Genomic DNA, 15,853 nt, shown 5'->3' on the forward strand with positions numbered 1-15,853 from the left:
TGCATGCATCCGGGGGTGATGCATTACTAGGAGGCTAGATCTGCTGCCCCTGTGGATCCTGCCACCAGACGTGATCTCCTCACCTTGCCTCATGGGTGGGCCAGCCTTGCAAGGGGATCTTTACACCCCTCAGGTAACCAGCAACAGGTCGGTCCTTCTTCAATTTGTTCTGCACAGTGAAGCTAAAAACACAATCACAAGACAACCTGCGTGTGCATTTGTATACGGAACAAGATCTGTTCTTTCAGCTCCATCCTTGGGATCTGTGCCTAATTGGCAGGCTTCTCTGATAGCTCTGGACTCTGTTTATCAGAAGGGCTGACAGGCTATCAGAAAGTTAGTCTTCTCTGACTACAAGTCATTCTCCATCAAGCACCTGAATCGCAGGTGTGAAGTGGAGATAAATTGGATCTTCGCTTTCTGTCCCTCTCTTTTCTGTTCTGTTTTGTGCCCCAACAAAAAAAAAAGTCTTACGTGAATTGTGCTGATAAAGCTACAACAGTGCAATAAACACCAGCATAGATTTGGGACGATGCTTAATAAGTCCAGAGGACATTATAAAGGAGCAGCAGGCCTGGTTATTGATAGCTCTTCTGTGATCTTTTTCGTTGATTATGCAGCACTGAAGAACATGCAAATGGCAATGCGGCTGTCAGCCAATGGTCCACCTCCTTCAGCATTCTGTCTACTGCAATGGACCAATCAGATGCCCTGAGAAACTTCACCAACAAGGCAAGGTAGGAAATGCCTCTGAACAAATTGCCTGTCTGGCTCTAATTGCTAATAATGTGGGAAAATAGGAGGAAGCCGCTTCATGCAGACTATTGGTCCATTGAGCTTAGTATTGTCTATGCCAGAGATAACCAATATGGCACCTCCAGATGCTCTTGGACTCTAGCTCCCATCATTCCCTACCAGCATGGTCAATGGTCAAGGATGATAAGAGTTGTAGTCCAGGAACAGATGGAGGGCACTATGTTTCCTACTGACAGCGGTTCTTAAGGTTTTCAAACTGGCTGCATCCCCAGTCCAACCTAGATAACCCTAGGCATAGTTACTCGGCAATATCTTCTGCTGCTTTCAGCAGAAAACATTTCCAAGTAAATGTGCTTAGGATTGCAGCATCTTATCCTCCCAGTTCCGTTCTCTCCTTCTTGTGCAAACCAGCATGAAGTTAACCTTGAGTGTAGCTTCTGAGAAGGAACAGCCGACTGCCTGAGCTCAGATGGCTGAGGTCAAGACCAGACAGTGTCTGATGAGCAGTGATGGCTGGTTCCAGTGGGGCTCCTTGTCTTCAGTACGAAGTTAGCTTCAAGATAGATATATTCTCTCTCTCTCTCTCTCTCTCTCTCTCTCTGTGTGTGTGTGTGTTTTGAAGCGATGATTCTTCAACATCAACTTTGTTGGACTGGTCATGTTGTGCGGATGCCTGATGATCGTCTTCCAAAGCAACTACTCTATTCCGAACTTAAAAATGGAAAGAGTAATTCTGGTGGTCAACAAAAGAAGTTTAAAGACTGTCTCAAGGCAAATCTAAAAAAAATGTAGTATAAACACTGACAACTGGGAAACACTTGCCTGCGAGTGCTTCAGTTGGAGGACAGCCTTTACCAAAGGTGTCAAGGGCTTTGAAGACACTCGAACTCAGGACGCAAGGGAGAAACGTGCTAAGAGGAAGGCATGCTTGGCAAATCCACACTGTGATCTACTCCCACCTGGAAACCAATGTCCCCACTGTGGAAGGACGTGTGGATCCAGAATTGGCCTTCATAGTCACTTATGGACTAATTGTTAAAACCGTGTTTATGGAAAACAATATTACTCAGCTACGAGTGATCACCAAAGAAGAGAAGAAAAGAAGAAGAAGTGTGTATACGCGCATAAGAGAAGAGAAAAGGGATGACTTTTTGCTACTGAATGCGCCTGCTTCCTGTTGGGACCAAGTCTGGCAACAGAGAGGATAAATAAACCCAATCCAGGATGGGAAAGATTTGTGGTCATTGGCAGAGACGTCGCCGAGCTTCATAATTCCTTGGCTGGGAACAAGAACTTGGGCAATTTGTCAAATGCGGGGTGAGCGCTACAGCCCTTGAGTCCTATTCTGGCTCAAATCAACAACTACAGCTACAGCAGTAACTGCGACATAGGTCAGAACAACCCAAGAACTGGAAGAACGGTTTCTATCACCATCTTTAGCATCAGATGCAGCCGTCACAAATCCAAGGAACAGGTTGTCTCGCCCTGCTCAGTTCTGGTTAAAGGTAAAGGTACCCCTGGCCCTTAGGTCCTATTGTGGACGACTCTGGGGTTGCATGCTCATCTCGCTCTATAGGCCGAGGGAGCCAGTGTTTGTCCGCAGACAGGTTCCAGGTCATGTGGCCAGCATGACTAAGCCGCTTCTGGCAAACCAGAGCAGCGCACAGAAACGCCATTTACCTTCCGGCTGGAGTGGTACCTATTTATCTACTTGCACTTTGACGTGCTTCCGAACTGCTAGGTGGGCAAGAGCAGGGACTGAGCAACGGGAGCTCACCCCATCACGAGGATTCGAACCGCTGAGCTTCTGATCGGCAAGCCCTAGGCTCAGTGGTTTAGACCACAGCGCCACCCGTGTCCCTTCAGTGATGGGCAAATCCGTCAATATTGATTTCTCTTAGTTTCTAATTTTTCCAATCTTAAATTCACTTATCTACATTTTCACATCAGTTTGCTAAAAAAAAAGATTTAAAGTTCTTGTGAAAAATCATCCTAAAATATCTCCTAATATGCGTGTTTTTGTAGCCAACCTTGCCTAACGCACACATTTTTGCAAAGCATATTTTCCCCTAACGTAACACATTTTTTTTGTGTGTGTTATTTTCAGCAGTATAACCTTTTAACACACATTTTATTCTAGTATGTGCATTTTTTGCACACATTAACTTGCTGGAGAGCTGCATTACTTCATTGGGGAAGTGTGAATCTTGAAGGATGGTTGTGTTTCGGTTCATGCATTTTTTTCAGAAAATGAGAATTTGGCAGGTTCGGCTCTGGAGAAACTAGGGATGCTTACATACTAGGGATGCTTACATGAGATCTCACAGGAGCTTGGATTGTCCCACAAAATCACATGAGAGCATCACAGAGATGGCACGCTGTGTGGGCCTTGCCTCCCAAGCAAGGCAGAGAGCTCAAAAGCTCTTTTCCTTCCAGGTAACCCAAGCAGGCCTAGTGCAAAAATAGCTTTTAAGTTGTCCTCCTTGCTTGGCGCTTGACTTGCAGAATTTCAGCCATTGCATATGGTTGAGATTGTACAAGTCAAATGCATGTAAGATGAGAGATTAGTGAAGTGCATAATGTTGCTGTGCATAAATGTGAATATCAGGAGAAACACAGACTAAACTGCTGATGAATTTTCATGACTTTTTTTAAAAAGTTGCAAACTGAATTTAATATTAGGAAAATGAGGAACAAATTGAAATTCACATATTTGTCCATCCCTAAATTGCAATTCAATTGCCGCAGTACATCCACAACAAAGTCACCCCTGTGTTTCATCTCCAGAACCTTGACTAGCCAGAGGACTCTTTTCTAGAAGGCTTCTTTAAAGTAAAGGGACCCCTGACCATTAGGTCCAGTCGCGGACGACTCTGGGGTTGCAGCGCTCATCTTGCTTTACTGGCCAAGGGAGCTGGCATACAGCTTCTGGGTCATGTGGCCAGCATGACTAAGCCGCTTCTGACAAACCAGAGCAGCGCACGGAAATGCTGTTTACCTTCCCGCCGGAGCGGTACCTATTTATCTACTTGCACTTTGACGTGCTTTAAAACTGCTAGGTGGGCAGGAGCAGGGACCGAGCAACGGGAGCTCACCCCATCACAGGGATTCAAACAGCCGACCTTCTGATCGGCAAGCCCTAGGCTCTGTGGTTTAACCCACAGTGCCACCCGCGTCCCAGCAGGCTTCTTTACATTGACTCAAAACATTGTTCCAGAGCACTCTCTGATCTGGTAGCAATTCTTTCCAGGGACTCAGGCAGAGATCCTTTCTAGCTCTTTCCCCCCAAAGGCATGCTGTATGTAAGTAAGTAAGTAAGCAAGCAAGCAAAAAAGCACATGTTGCTCAGTTATCAGCCCTGATTGTAGAGGGATGCTGAGACTGGAAGTCTCTCCTTTCTTTGGCCTCTTAGCAGAGGTAATAAAATGCAGAAGCTCCAGCCTTTTCTCCTTGCACTCTGCTCTCTGTCTGCTGCCTATAACTCAAGCCCACTGACCTTCAAGAGGAGAATTACAAGTCATACGGCATAATAAAGGAAGATGGGGGCTGCTGAAGAAGCGTTTTTATTGCGAGTGATTTATGGGCAGCTGGGGAACAATTGGTCGGGGGGAGGATTAGTGTTATCTAGTTATTTAGTAATATTACAAAGCTGCTGTTTCTCCTCTGATTTATTGCATTTCGGAGATCTGGAGGCCCCCAGGAGGCCTTTGGGGAAGACTCTTCTTCTTCCATAAATCTAAACAAAACAAAATGATGTGCACTAAGTTGAGAGCTGGCCGAGGAGTCATTCGTCCATCTGAAGCGAAAAAGGAAGGCCAAGTTATTACATCTGTCCCACAGGTGCCGCCGCCTTAAATGGATCACTGACAATGCAGGAGGTCAGGATCTGTCTATACGCCTGATGATTTCACACACACAAGAGCATGCAAAAAATCAATAGGTAACTGGTGTGCACTTTGCACCATATTTCAGGTGGAGTACCTAGTTAGGTGTACCAGTCAGGGCAGTAGGTGAGGAAGGTTGGCAGAGGGCACCTGAGCTCCTGACTGCAGAATTGCTGCTTTAACTGGGAAGAGGAAAGCAGCTGGGAGGTTGGCCCTGCACAGCTCATAGATGGAACCTATCCAGTGAGGGATGTAATCCATTGGAGCAGTCAAATGCAACATTCCTTATTTCCCTAGAGTGGGTACAGGCAGGAGGACATCTAGTCAGTGTAACTTCCTGTGACCTGGGAGATGGACGTGGCCCTGGCTGACTCCACAAAAGAGCCGAGTCACGCAGCCATTTTGTCAGTCTTTCTATTGTCTTGTTGTTGCTCACTGGCTTGCTGATCTTTTGCTGCCATGCTGCTCTTGTGCAGCCATTTTGTTGTCTCAATGTAATTTTGCTGTCTGCTGGCTCTCAGCCAGTGGCACATGAGTTCAGTCTCCACATGAGATGAACTCACAATTTCTTTGTGTAACTACCAAGTAAAGCCTGCCTTTCAGGAATGATACTGTGAACTGAAATGTGAATAAACTTTTTGTTACTTTGAAAGACTCTTGTGTCTTTATTCTTTTAGGAGGGATCAAAAGGGGACACCGGAAAATAAACTTAACTAAGAGATTCAAGAAGCTACCGGCATGAGTTTGACCAAACTGCGGGAGGCAGTGGAAGACAGGAGCGCCTGGCATGCTCTGTTCCAGGGGGTCACAAAGAGTCGAACACGACTAAACAACAACAAGAAGAGATTCAAGCAAATCTGCAAACTAGCTTCCAGCTATATTGAGGGGAATTTGCTCTGCTACATCACTTACTAGCATGGGTGAAGGAAGGATAATATTTATACAATATATCCTTTCCTACAATCCTTAACACTCCCACATGCAGTGCTCCTGCGGATGCACGAGTCTGACCTCCTGGCTGCCTTGCCCCTCAACCTCTTGCTAAGCAACAGTGATTCTGATGTTGGGAGGCCAGGTGAGTGTCACCAGCCCCTATTCACTGTCCGCTCCTGACTAGAACTTCACTTATGCCACCTGCTAGGTCTGGGTGATGTATCGATACATCCCTCAAAATTGGTTCGAAGTCCACATTGCGGTAATGGTTTTGTAATATTTGGCATGGTGATATATCACAAATAACAATGTGTGTGTGCGTGCTACGTCAAAAAATTGTGATATGGGGGGAAATGTGAAGCCGGTCACCTCTTCTCTCATGATTCCTGACACTCCTGTTGCTCGGTAATATAAAATAATAGTTGTAACAATATGTTAAAGGTAAGTCAAAACATATCCGTTTTAGACCCCTAAGTAGTAACAGTTGCCAGGCGCTTGTGAGCGAGTGGGGACAGGGTGTGGAAGGTACTTTGTTCCCACCCAGCGGCGGCAGCGCCAAGGGGTTAGCATGCTCTGTCCCCACTGCCTCAATACAGCATCATGTTTCCATCACAAACAACTTCTCTATGTGAACCAGGAAGTGGCCTCTGCAGACAACGGAACAACTCTTCTTTTCTGATCTCTGTGGCTGCGATCTCCTGTGTGACATGGACGCCATCAGGCAGCGGAAGGCACATGCATACTCTATTTCCCTCCCTCCCAACCTAGGGTTACCAGACATCCCCAGTTCCCGGGGACAGTCCTCGGATTTGCAAATCTGTCCCCGGACAAATTCTGCCCCCGGAATGTCCCCAGATTTGCAAATCTGTCCCCAGGAAATGTGGCAGTGGCAGCCTCAGCAGCCTGGAGCCAGCCTGGTAATGCAGTTGGCTCTGGCTGTCTTCGGGAGCTGCTTGCTGCCATGGCGCCGGAAAAATGGTGGGCGCCATGGCAGCGAGCAGCTCCTGAAGCCAGCCAGAGCCAACTGCATTACCAGGCTGGCCCCTCCTGGGCATCGACCGCTTGCCCATGACTCCCGATCCTCCCCTGATCTGTCAAAACAAAGGGGGAAGGGGGAAGGAAATTGGGGAAGGCTCGGGAGTCACGGGCGTGTGGTGCGCCGTTGCCCAGTTTTTTAAAAACTCTGCACATTTATGTTTCACAGGGTGCAAAAGAAGGTATTTATACCTTTATACAATATGCATGTGTGCTTGGGCCCAGGGTCTTTGAAGAAGAAGAAGAAGAGTTTGGATTTGATATCCCGCTTTATCACTACCCTAAGGAGTCTCAAAGCGGCTAACATTTTCCTTTCCCTTCCTCCCCCACAACAAACACTCTGTGAGGTGAGTGGGGCTGAGAGACTTTAAGAAGTGTGACTGGCCCAAGGGCACCCAGCAGCTGCATGTGGAGGAGCGGGGAAGCGAACCCGCTTCACCAGATTACGAGTCTACCGCTCTTAAACACTACACCACACTGGCTCTCTTTGGCCACACCATCCCCACTACTGACTCCCTGTTGCTACCCAGCTTCAAAAAAAGAAAAAAGAAAAAAGTGTCCCCGGATTCATTGAAAAAAATCTGGTAACCATATCCCAACCCCCCTACCACACAACCCTGGCCACTGGCAACCCACACTACACCACTGGGCCCATTCTCCTCTCCTGCAGTTTCCAACAACTGGTTCATATTTTAATTACCTGCAGACCTCCCCAAACAGCTGTCTTGGGCATACCGAAAACATTCTTAAAGTTGGTCAAATTCGAGCTGTGTTTGAGTCCTGAAGGTCGTGGAGTCCACCTTCAGGGCATCGGATGATGACAAGGTATGACTTCCCCTCTGTTCCTCATTTAAAATCCCTTACTTTTTACCTCCGCTGCTGTATCAACTGAAAAAATATCTGCCTGGAAACAGGGGGTGGGAGGGTGTAGTTCTTCTCAAGGTCAATCAGGAAAATGGTTTCTGACAGTCTGTTTAGAATGGCAGCTTTTTCCTCTTTGTCTTTCTGTTTAATCAACAGTAACTCGCTGTGGGGTGTGCAGATGATTCTCTCCCACCAATCGATGCCATTGGGAGCTGGTGTTTCACATTCCTGAGAGAATTCAGGTACCAAGGACTTCTTCCGCACTCGTCTATTAGTGCTGAGTTAAATATATCCTCTATAAAGAGTGCCAAAGCTTTTAAGTAAGTTTCTCCTGTGTGGGTGGGAGGGGAGAGGGAGAGAAAAATAGTGACTGTGTATGAATCATACACTTTTGTATAAAATACATATATTTTTCTTATTACATATTTTCCCCCCTCCTTCCGCTTTTAAATTGCCCTGGGAATTTTTCCGAAATGTTTTCAGCTAAGATGCACTCAGCTTTCAGTCTACAAACAATAGGATGGTCTCTTTTGTAAAAGATAATTAAATTAGCTTACAGATCTCCAGCATTTTACAAATCTGTTTCTTCACCCCAGCTTGTATATCACAAGTTCAAATATTTACAGTGTGCTCCCTTGACCACTTGGGTGTTTGGTGTGTCCTCTTACAAGCCAACTCATTTTAGAGCTGTGTCAAATGTTTTTCCAGGCCAAAACTGGTGATTTCATTGAGATGTGGATTTCTCTTGAAAAAAAGAAACTACTTTAGACTCTCAGAATATCAGTGATTTTGATTCAGTTTGGCACAATTGCTTTTATTCTGGCGGTTTTTCCTTTGTGTCTTTTCCCCCTATTTGCTGCTGCTTTTCCATTCCTAGATTGGTCAAATGTGTGCTCCCACCCAATCAGAGACAGGATGATGTCACAGCATAGCGTAGGCAATCTCTAAGTGATGACATCAATGAAGGCCAGTCAAGCCAATGTAAAGGAACAAGCGGGCATTTTAACAGAGAACGAAGAAAACTACTGAAAAGAAGATGTGGTTTTCCATCGATGCTATAATTGATTGGAAAAATAGCTAATGCTATTTGATACAGAGGATGCCACAGGGGACTATTGGAGAAAAATACAAATAACAGTTTCTGGAAACCAGGTACAGTGGTACCTCAGGTTAAGAACTTAATTTGTTCTAGAGGTCTGTTCTTAACCTGAAACTGTTCTTAACCTGAGGTTATACTTCAGCTAATGGGGCCTCCCTCTGCTGCCGTGCGATTTCTGTTCTCATCCTAAAGCAAAGTTCTTAACCTGATGTACTATTTCTGGGTTAGCGGAGTCTGTAACCTGAAGCGTCTGTAACCCGAGGTACCACTATATTTGTTTTGAAGGAACTTGTGATCACCCGTGATCTGGCTCCGGTTTTTTGCTAATGGTGGTCAAACTCCCCATAATTTGATTTGGAACTGGCTTTTGCAAGCTTTCTCAGGAACTTCTCATAGAAATCTTTTGGCTTTTTTATTATATGATATTATTATTATAATATCAACCAAGATGATGATATTAATAATACTCCGTCCATCTGGCTGGGTTTCCCTAGCCACTCTGGGCGGCTTGCAGAATGTACAGAATCAACTGTTTGATTGCCAGATCTGGTTCAGTAGGTGGCAGCAATCAATTTGTTTCATTGGTCTCCAAATGACCTTATTGAGCGTTCCTCCTCATATGCTTGCTGCTTCTGGTATGCAATTTGGGCTAATATACATCTTTTTGCAAAGCTTACTTTGCCCAATATTTATATTTGTATGCTTTCATTAAAATTTAAAGGTGTTTTTATTTAAAGGTTCTTATTTTATTAACATGCCAAATAAAACAACAGCAAGAACTTCAAAACATTGGTGCTCCTGATAGGTATTGTATTGGGCAAACAAACAATTATACAGGCATTAGAAAATTACAATATCCAATCTCCTTTTGTGACGCAGGCAGAGAATCTTGTTTACCTGAGTTAGAAACATAAGATATCCCACCGTGTGGCATAAAAGTGTTCTGGGGTTTCCTTGGCTCTGGAAACACAAGGTTTATGTGCTATCATTTCTACCGTTGCTGATGCCTACATATTTTTATAACATTTTATACCATTTTTATACCAACACTGCAGAGAGCTGAAGGTTCTGCACTGCCTTCCCTTGTTAGGCTATGAAAATCCTGGCTGCTGTCAGCATCCGGAGCTCAGTCTACACTCGAGTAGGACCCTGGTAGAGACACATGCCTAACTGGCATGTTCTCTCCCTCCTGGTCAATCATTCGGGAGCTTCAAAAGCTTTCTTCACCCCAAACATCACAGCGACCAATGCCAACAGACATTGGCACACTTAGGGATCCACAGAGTCTTCGCAACTTGGGTGACAGACCTCAGCAACTCAGCATTTTGGCTAATCTACTTTATTTACATATAAACACACACGGAGCACTGCAACATGGCTCCCTCTCTCTCTAGCATCAGACAGCAAAGAAGGACAATAGTCCCACTTCACGGAACACAGTAACACAAACATCCTGTCTCTGTCACTTCCCACTCTGTGGAGTCAAACATATACCGTCATGTGATAGACAACAATCCTACGACTGCAATCATGGAGCAGGAATTCTAACAAGTAATTCATAGAATCAGAGAAGGAACCCAAGAGTCATCTAGACCAACCCCTGCAATGCAGGAATCTCAGCTAAAGCATCCATGACAGATGGCCATCCAACCTCCGCTTAAAAACCTCCAAGGAAGGAGAACCCACGACCTCCCAAGGGAGATGCTCCCTCTGCCAAACACCTCTGACTGTCAGAAAGTTTTTCTGAATGTGTAGTCAGAATCTCCTTTCTTGCAACTTGAAGCCTCTGGTTCGAGTCCTACCCTCCAGAGATGGAAAAAAACCAAGCTTGCTTCCTCTACCATGCGGCAACTCTTAAGATATTTGAAGATGGCTATCATTATCTCCTCTCTGTCTCCTCTTTTCCAAGCTAAACATACCCAGCATAGAATAGGTTCATGCTGTCATCCCATATAATATATGCATTTCTTTTTTCTTGTTCTTTTTTCTAGTTTTTATTGCATTTTCAATTTTATCATAATCACAGTTTCCATACATAGTTCAATAAACTCAAACATTGTTCTAACAGAGCATCAACCTCCTCCCGCCCCTCTTTCTGACTTCCATACATAATTACATCATTCTTAGCATTTCTATAACCACTTTTTTACCTTCTCTCTTATTTTTGTATCTCCCCTCATAAATCAGTTCCTTATATTCTCATTACAAAATATTTCAGCTCAAACCTACAAACGTTTTCAGATGTTTACAATGTTCTTTCATATATAATATAAATTTGTTTAAGTATGCCACAACGGCTGCAAGGATACTTTTGGCTCAGAAATGGAAACTGCAGGAACTTCCAACACTGGAAGAATGGCGGAGCAAGATGGTGGAATACATAGAGCTAGCAAAGCTGACGGGGAAGATCCGGAATCAGTGCGAAGAACTGTTTCTAATATATGCATTTCTATGCACTCTTTATGGGACGCAGGTGGCGCTGTGGGTTAAACCACTGAGTCTAGGGCTTGCTGATCAGAAGGTCGGCGGTTCGAATCCCCGTGATGGGGTGAGCTCCCATTGCTCGTGCCCACCTAGCAGTTGGAAAGCACGTCAAAGTGCAAGTAGATAAATAGGTACCGCTCTGGCGGGAAGGTAAACGGTGTTTCCGTGCACTGCTCTGGTTCGCCAGAAGTGGCTTAGTTATGCTGGCCACATGATCCGGAAGCTGTACGCTGGCTCCCTTGGCCAGTAAAGCAAGATGAGCGCCGCAACCCCAGAGTCGGCCACAACTGGACCTAATGGTCAGGGGTCCCTTTACCTTTACCTTTATGCACTCTTTACTTTAGTACATTATTCTACAACATTACTCAGATGGTGAACTGCACCGCAAAATTTGGGGAGGATGCTTCACTTTGCATATTGTTTCAAAAAGGGCATGAAATTTCTTCCCCATCCATAATTAAGGTGCAGATCAGCAATGGAGAGGTACCCAGGAGCAGAGAAGAGTCTTCCTTCTTTGTCTCCCCAACCCCCCTTTTTTTTAAGTGGAAAGAAATAGAAATTTCTCCTCCAGAGGAGCCGTCCATCCTAAAACGATTGATCTGGAGCAAAGCATCTTGATGCAACAAACAGTTTCCTGACGGGGATTTCCATTTCAGTCACTTTCCCGCGTCATTTGAGATGTGTTTTTTAAAACCTTCTCCTTTGCTGATTTGTTTCACTCAGAGCCATTGCTACAGGAGCTGTCGCCTCCGTGGAATACTAATGAGGCTGGTGCCTTTTCATCTAGGTAGCTGGAGAGATTCCTTCCCTTGCCCCAGCGCTCTTCCGTCCCTTTAAGGCTGTCATGTTGTGCTTGGCTCATCGCTTCCGTAGCTGCTCAGTCACAGCCTGGTCTTCTCAACTAAGGATTCCCTGTAGACTGGACTTTGCATGGCCATGCTAGCTGGGACCGATCAGAGTTGCAGTCCAAAATGCCTGGGGGTGGGAATTGAGCTAGCAAAGGCTGCTGCTGCTGCAGACTTTTGCATTAAGCATCCATACTGAAAAGGGAAATGCAACCCTTCATAGACTCATAAAACTGGACAGCTGGAAGGGAACCTCAAGGGCCATCTAGTACAACCCTCTGAAATCCAGGTATCGTGGCTAGAGAACCCCTGACAGATGTCCATCCAAACACTGTTTAAAAACCTTCTGAGCAAGGAGAGGCCACCTGGCAAAGTGGTCGGTTCTACTGTCAAACAGCTTTTACCATCATGATTGTGTGTGTGTGTGTGTGTGTGTGTCTCAGTGAGACAAATGGAGGGTTATTGGGTTGTTCTTGTTTTTATTTTGATTATGCATTTTGTGTTTTTATAGTGTGATTTTATCATGTGAACCACCCTGAGACTTGCAGGTATAGGGCAGTATACAAATTTTTAATACAGTGTTACCTCGGGTTAAGAACTTAATTCGTTCCGGAGGTCCATTCTTAACCTGAAACTGTTCTTAACCTGAGATACCACTTTAGCTAATGGGGCCCCCCGCTGCCGCACCACCACCACCAGGCAATTTCTCTTCTCATCCTGAAGCAAAGTTCTTAACCCGAGGTACTATTTCTGGGTTAGCGGAGTCTGTAACCTGAAGCGTCTGTAACCTGAAGCGTGAGTACCTCCTGTACAACCTGTACAGTGGTACCTCGGTTTACGAACTTAATCCATTCCGGAAGTCCGTTCTTAAACCATTCTTAAACCGAGGCGCACTTTCCCTAATGAGGCCTCCCGCTGCCAGCGCCCTGCCACAATTTGGATTCTCTTCTTAGACTGAGGTAAAGTCCGCACACCAGGACACTATTTCCAGTTTTGCGGAGTTTGTAAACCAAATCATTCTTAAACCGGACTGTTCTTCAACGGAGGTACCACTGTAATAATAATGATAATAATCAGATATATGATAGGAGTAAGCATACTGTTTACAAATGAGGAAATTCATTGTAGCTTGTTTTGACATTTACTGCTCTGACGCAAGGTATTATATATGCAATCCGCTTTTCAGCTAGTCTGCCCAAGTCAATGTTTCCATTTGCTGTCCTGCAATGCATTCATTTAGTAAAATATGCTTGTCAAGGCTCATTTATTCCAATCTATGAAAGGTGTTGATCTCCCTGATTACCAATGAGAAGCAATGCATATTTTTCCCATCATCAGCGAGCAAGTTACTCAACAGTATTCTTGAAATATTCCCTATTTTGTCATCGTATGGAACATAATAACCCACCATCTAACTTTATCATGTTCATTAATTTCAGTGGGTCTCTACTGAGTAAAACTTAGCTGAATGCCACCCTCAGTTTCCACAAAACCTCACTAAATATACATGTCCAGAACATGTGACAAAGATTGGCAGCTGGCAAATGGCATCCCAAATAACTGTCATCAGCTGCAGAAGGCTGTATGCAAGCATTTTAATCTCAGGCGAGTCAAGTATCAATGAAAGCTTTTAAAAAAGCTGTTATTTAGAGAGCCCTTTATTTCCTGGTATGGCTCCTACGTTTTCAACAGCTCTGTGACTGGCAGATGTTCAACAGGGAAAGCTCATTCTGGCATGGAGATGCTATGATGGTGGAAAGGTTCGGTTTTTGAGTTGCTTGTCACACAGCTGGTGTTTCTACCCTCTGAGGACTGCTGGCTAGATTGGAAGCAGATGAGAGGTGCACAGTGTTTCCAAAGCTGGCACAAGGAGGTGGAAATTAAGGGAAGCTGGTGAGGCTGGACAGAGTCCATCAACCAGTAGCTGGAGCTTCTCTGGTCTAGATCAAAGTCCTTCTCTGTGGACTTCTAGGAAGTTATGGCAGATTCTACCACCTTGGGATAGACCAGTGCTGTGGTCTAAACCACTGAGCCTCTTGGGCTTGCCAATCAGAAAGTCAGCGGTTCAAATCCCCATGACAGTGTGAGCTCCTGTTTCTCTGTCCCAGCTCCTGCAACCTAGCAGTTCAAAAGCACACCAGTGCAAGCAGATAAATAGGTACCATTGTGGCGGGAAGGTAAACGACATTTCCATGCGCTGCGGCTTCCATCACGGTGTCCTGTTGCACCAGAAGCAGTTTAGTCATGCTGGCCACATGACCTGGAAAGCTGTCTGTGGACAAACGCCGGCTCCTTTGGCCTGAAAAGTGAGATGAGCACCACAACCCCATAGTTGCCTTTGACTGGACTTAACTGTCCAGGGCTCCTTTACCTTTTTACCTTACCACCTTGAGAATCAGACAGCTCCTTTTCTTTAATGAATTATGAAGGATTGTGTTTGAATTGCATATGTTTGTTTGTTGAATTTATATCCCACCCTTTCTCCCCAAGGAACCCAGTGCAGCAAATTTCTATTTCCCATTGATCTCAATGGCATTGCATGACATACATCCTTAATCCTTCCATTGAAATCAATCATAGTTAAAACAGCTGTACTTTGACTGCATTCACACCATGGTATACAGACCTAGGCATTTAGCTGCCAGCTGTTTAAAAGTAGCCTCTGATTTTTGTTATACTAATTGTATATTTCATTATATCAAAAGGCCTTCTAACCAGTTTCAAGCTGTGTTTATTCAGCATGAATATGTCCTCTTCGCACACATAAAATAAATCCCAAAATTGTCATCTCCTGGCATAAGACCACAGACTTTATTTTCCAGCCCCCACCCCATCCTGCTGTTCCACTCGTGAATTAATTTTCTGCCCTCGTTGATACTTAATTTCAAGAGTGAACACACAAGGCTGGCATTGGCATTTCTGGATACCCACCACATACCAAATACCCACAAAGCAACATGGAGCTATATTTAAAAGATATTTCTATGCACGACAAGATAATCCAGTGGAAATGAATCAAATGAATGGAGCAGAAATGATGATTGTACAAGTCTTGAAATGTTAAAATGGCACATCAACCCTTAACCAGACTTGAGAGGAGGCGTCTATCTGTCTCATCACAGTGGTTTATGCTTGCATTTTCCCTCTTTGCTGTGACTGGCTTGGTCTCTGGAGATATAGAGATATAGAGATGATAGATAGATATAGATGATAGATAGATATAGAGATGATAGATAGATAGATAGATAGATAGATGATAGATAGATAGATAGATAGATAGATAGATAGATGATAGATAGATAGATGATAGATATAGATAGATGATAGATAGATAGATGTTGTTGTTTGTTGTTGTTTAGTCCTTTAGTCGTGTCCGACTCTTCGTGACCCCATGGACCAGAGCATGCCAGGCACTCCTGTCTTCCACTGCCTCCCGCAGTTTGGTCAAACTCATGCTGGTAGCTTCGAGAACACTGCCCAACCATCTCGTCCTCTGTCGTCCCCTTCTCCTTGTGCCCTCCATCTTTCCCAACATCAGGGTCTTTTCCAGGGAGTCTTCTCTTCTCATGAGGGGGCCAAAGTATTGGAGCCTAAGCTTCAGGATTTGTCCTTCCAGTGAGCACTCAGGGCTGATTTCCTTCAGAATGGATAGGTTTGATCTTCTTGCAGTCCATGGGACTCTCAAGAGTCTCCTCCAGCACCAGAATTCAAAAGCATCAATTCTTTGGCGATCAGCCTTCTGATAGATAGATAGATGATAGATAGATAGATATAGATAGATAGATGGTTTTAACCTTTAAAGCCCTATACGGCCTAGGACCCTCGTACCTACGGGACCGCCTCTCCTGGTATGCCCCACAAAGAAACCTACGGTCTGCAAATAAAAACATCCTGAAGGTCCCATGCCTCAGAGAGGTTAGGCTGGCCTCAACTAGAGCCAGGGCCTTCTCGGC

At 44.8% G+C, this 15,853-nt stretch overlaps 1 long non-coding RNA gene across 2 annotated transcripts in view; it reads left to right on the plus strand.

Moving 5' to 3' along the window:
- Nucleotides 1–623: 623 nt before the first annotated feature.
- Nucleotides 624–15,853, plus strand: part of LOC310764914 — a 55,385-nt gene continuing 40,155 nt past the window's right edge. Inside the window, exons 1-2 of one of the 2 annotated variants that reach the window (XR_014549352.1) lie at nt 624–737; nt 7,629–7,792. This is a non-coding gene — a long non-coding RNA (uncharacterized lncRNA). Of the gene's footprint in view, nt 738–7,336; nt 7,434–7,628; nt 7,793–15,853 lie in introns of those variants that run through there. The other variant, XR_014549353.1, reaches the window with a different exon arrangement.

Source organism: Podarcis filfolensis (assembly GCF_964270895.1).
Source record: "Podarcis filfolensis genome assembly, chromosome: 6".
Taxonomy (NCBI): Eukaryota; Metazoa; Chordata; class Lepidosauria; order Squamata; family Lacertidae; genus Podarcis; species Podarcis filfolensis.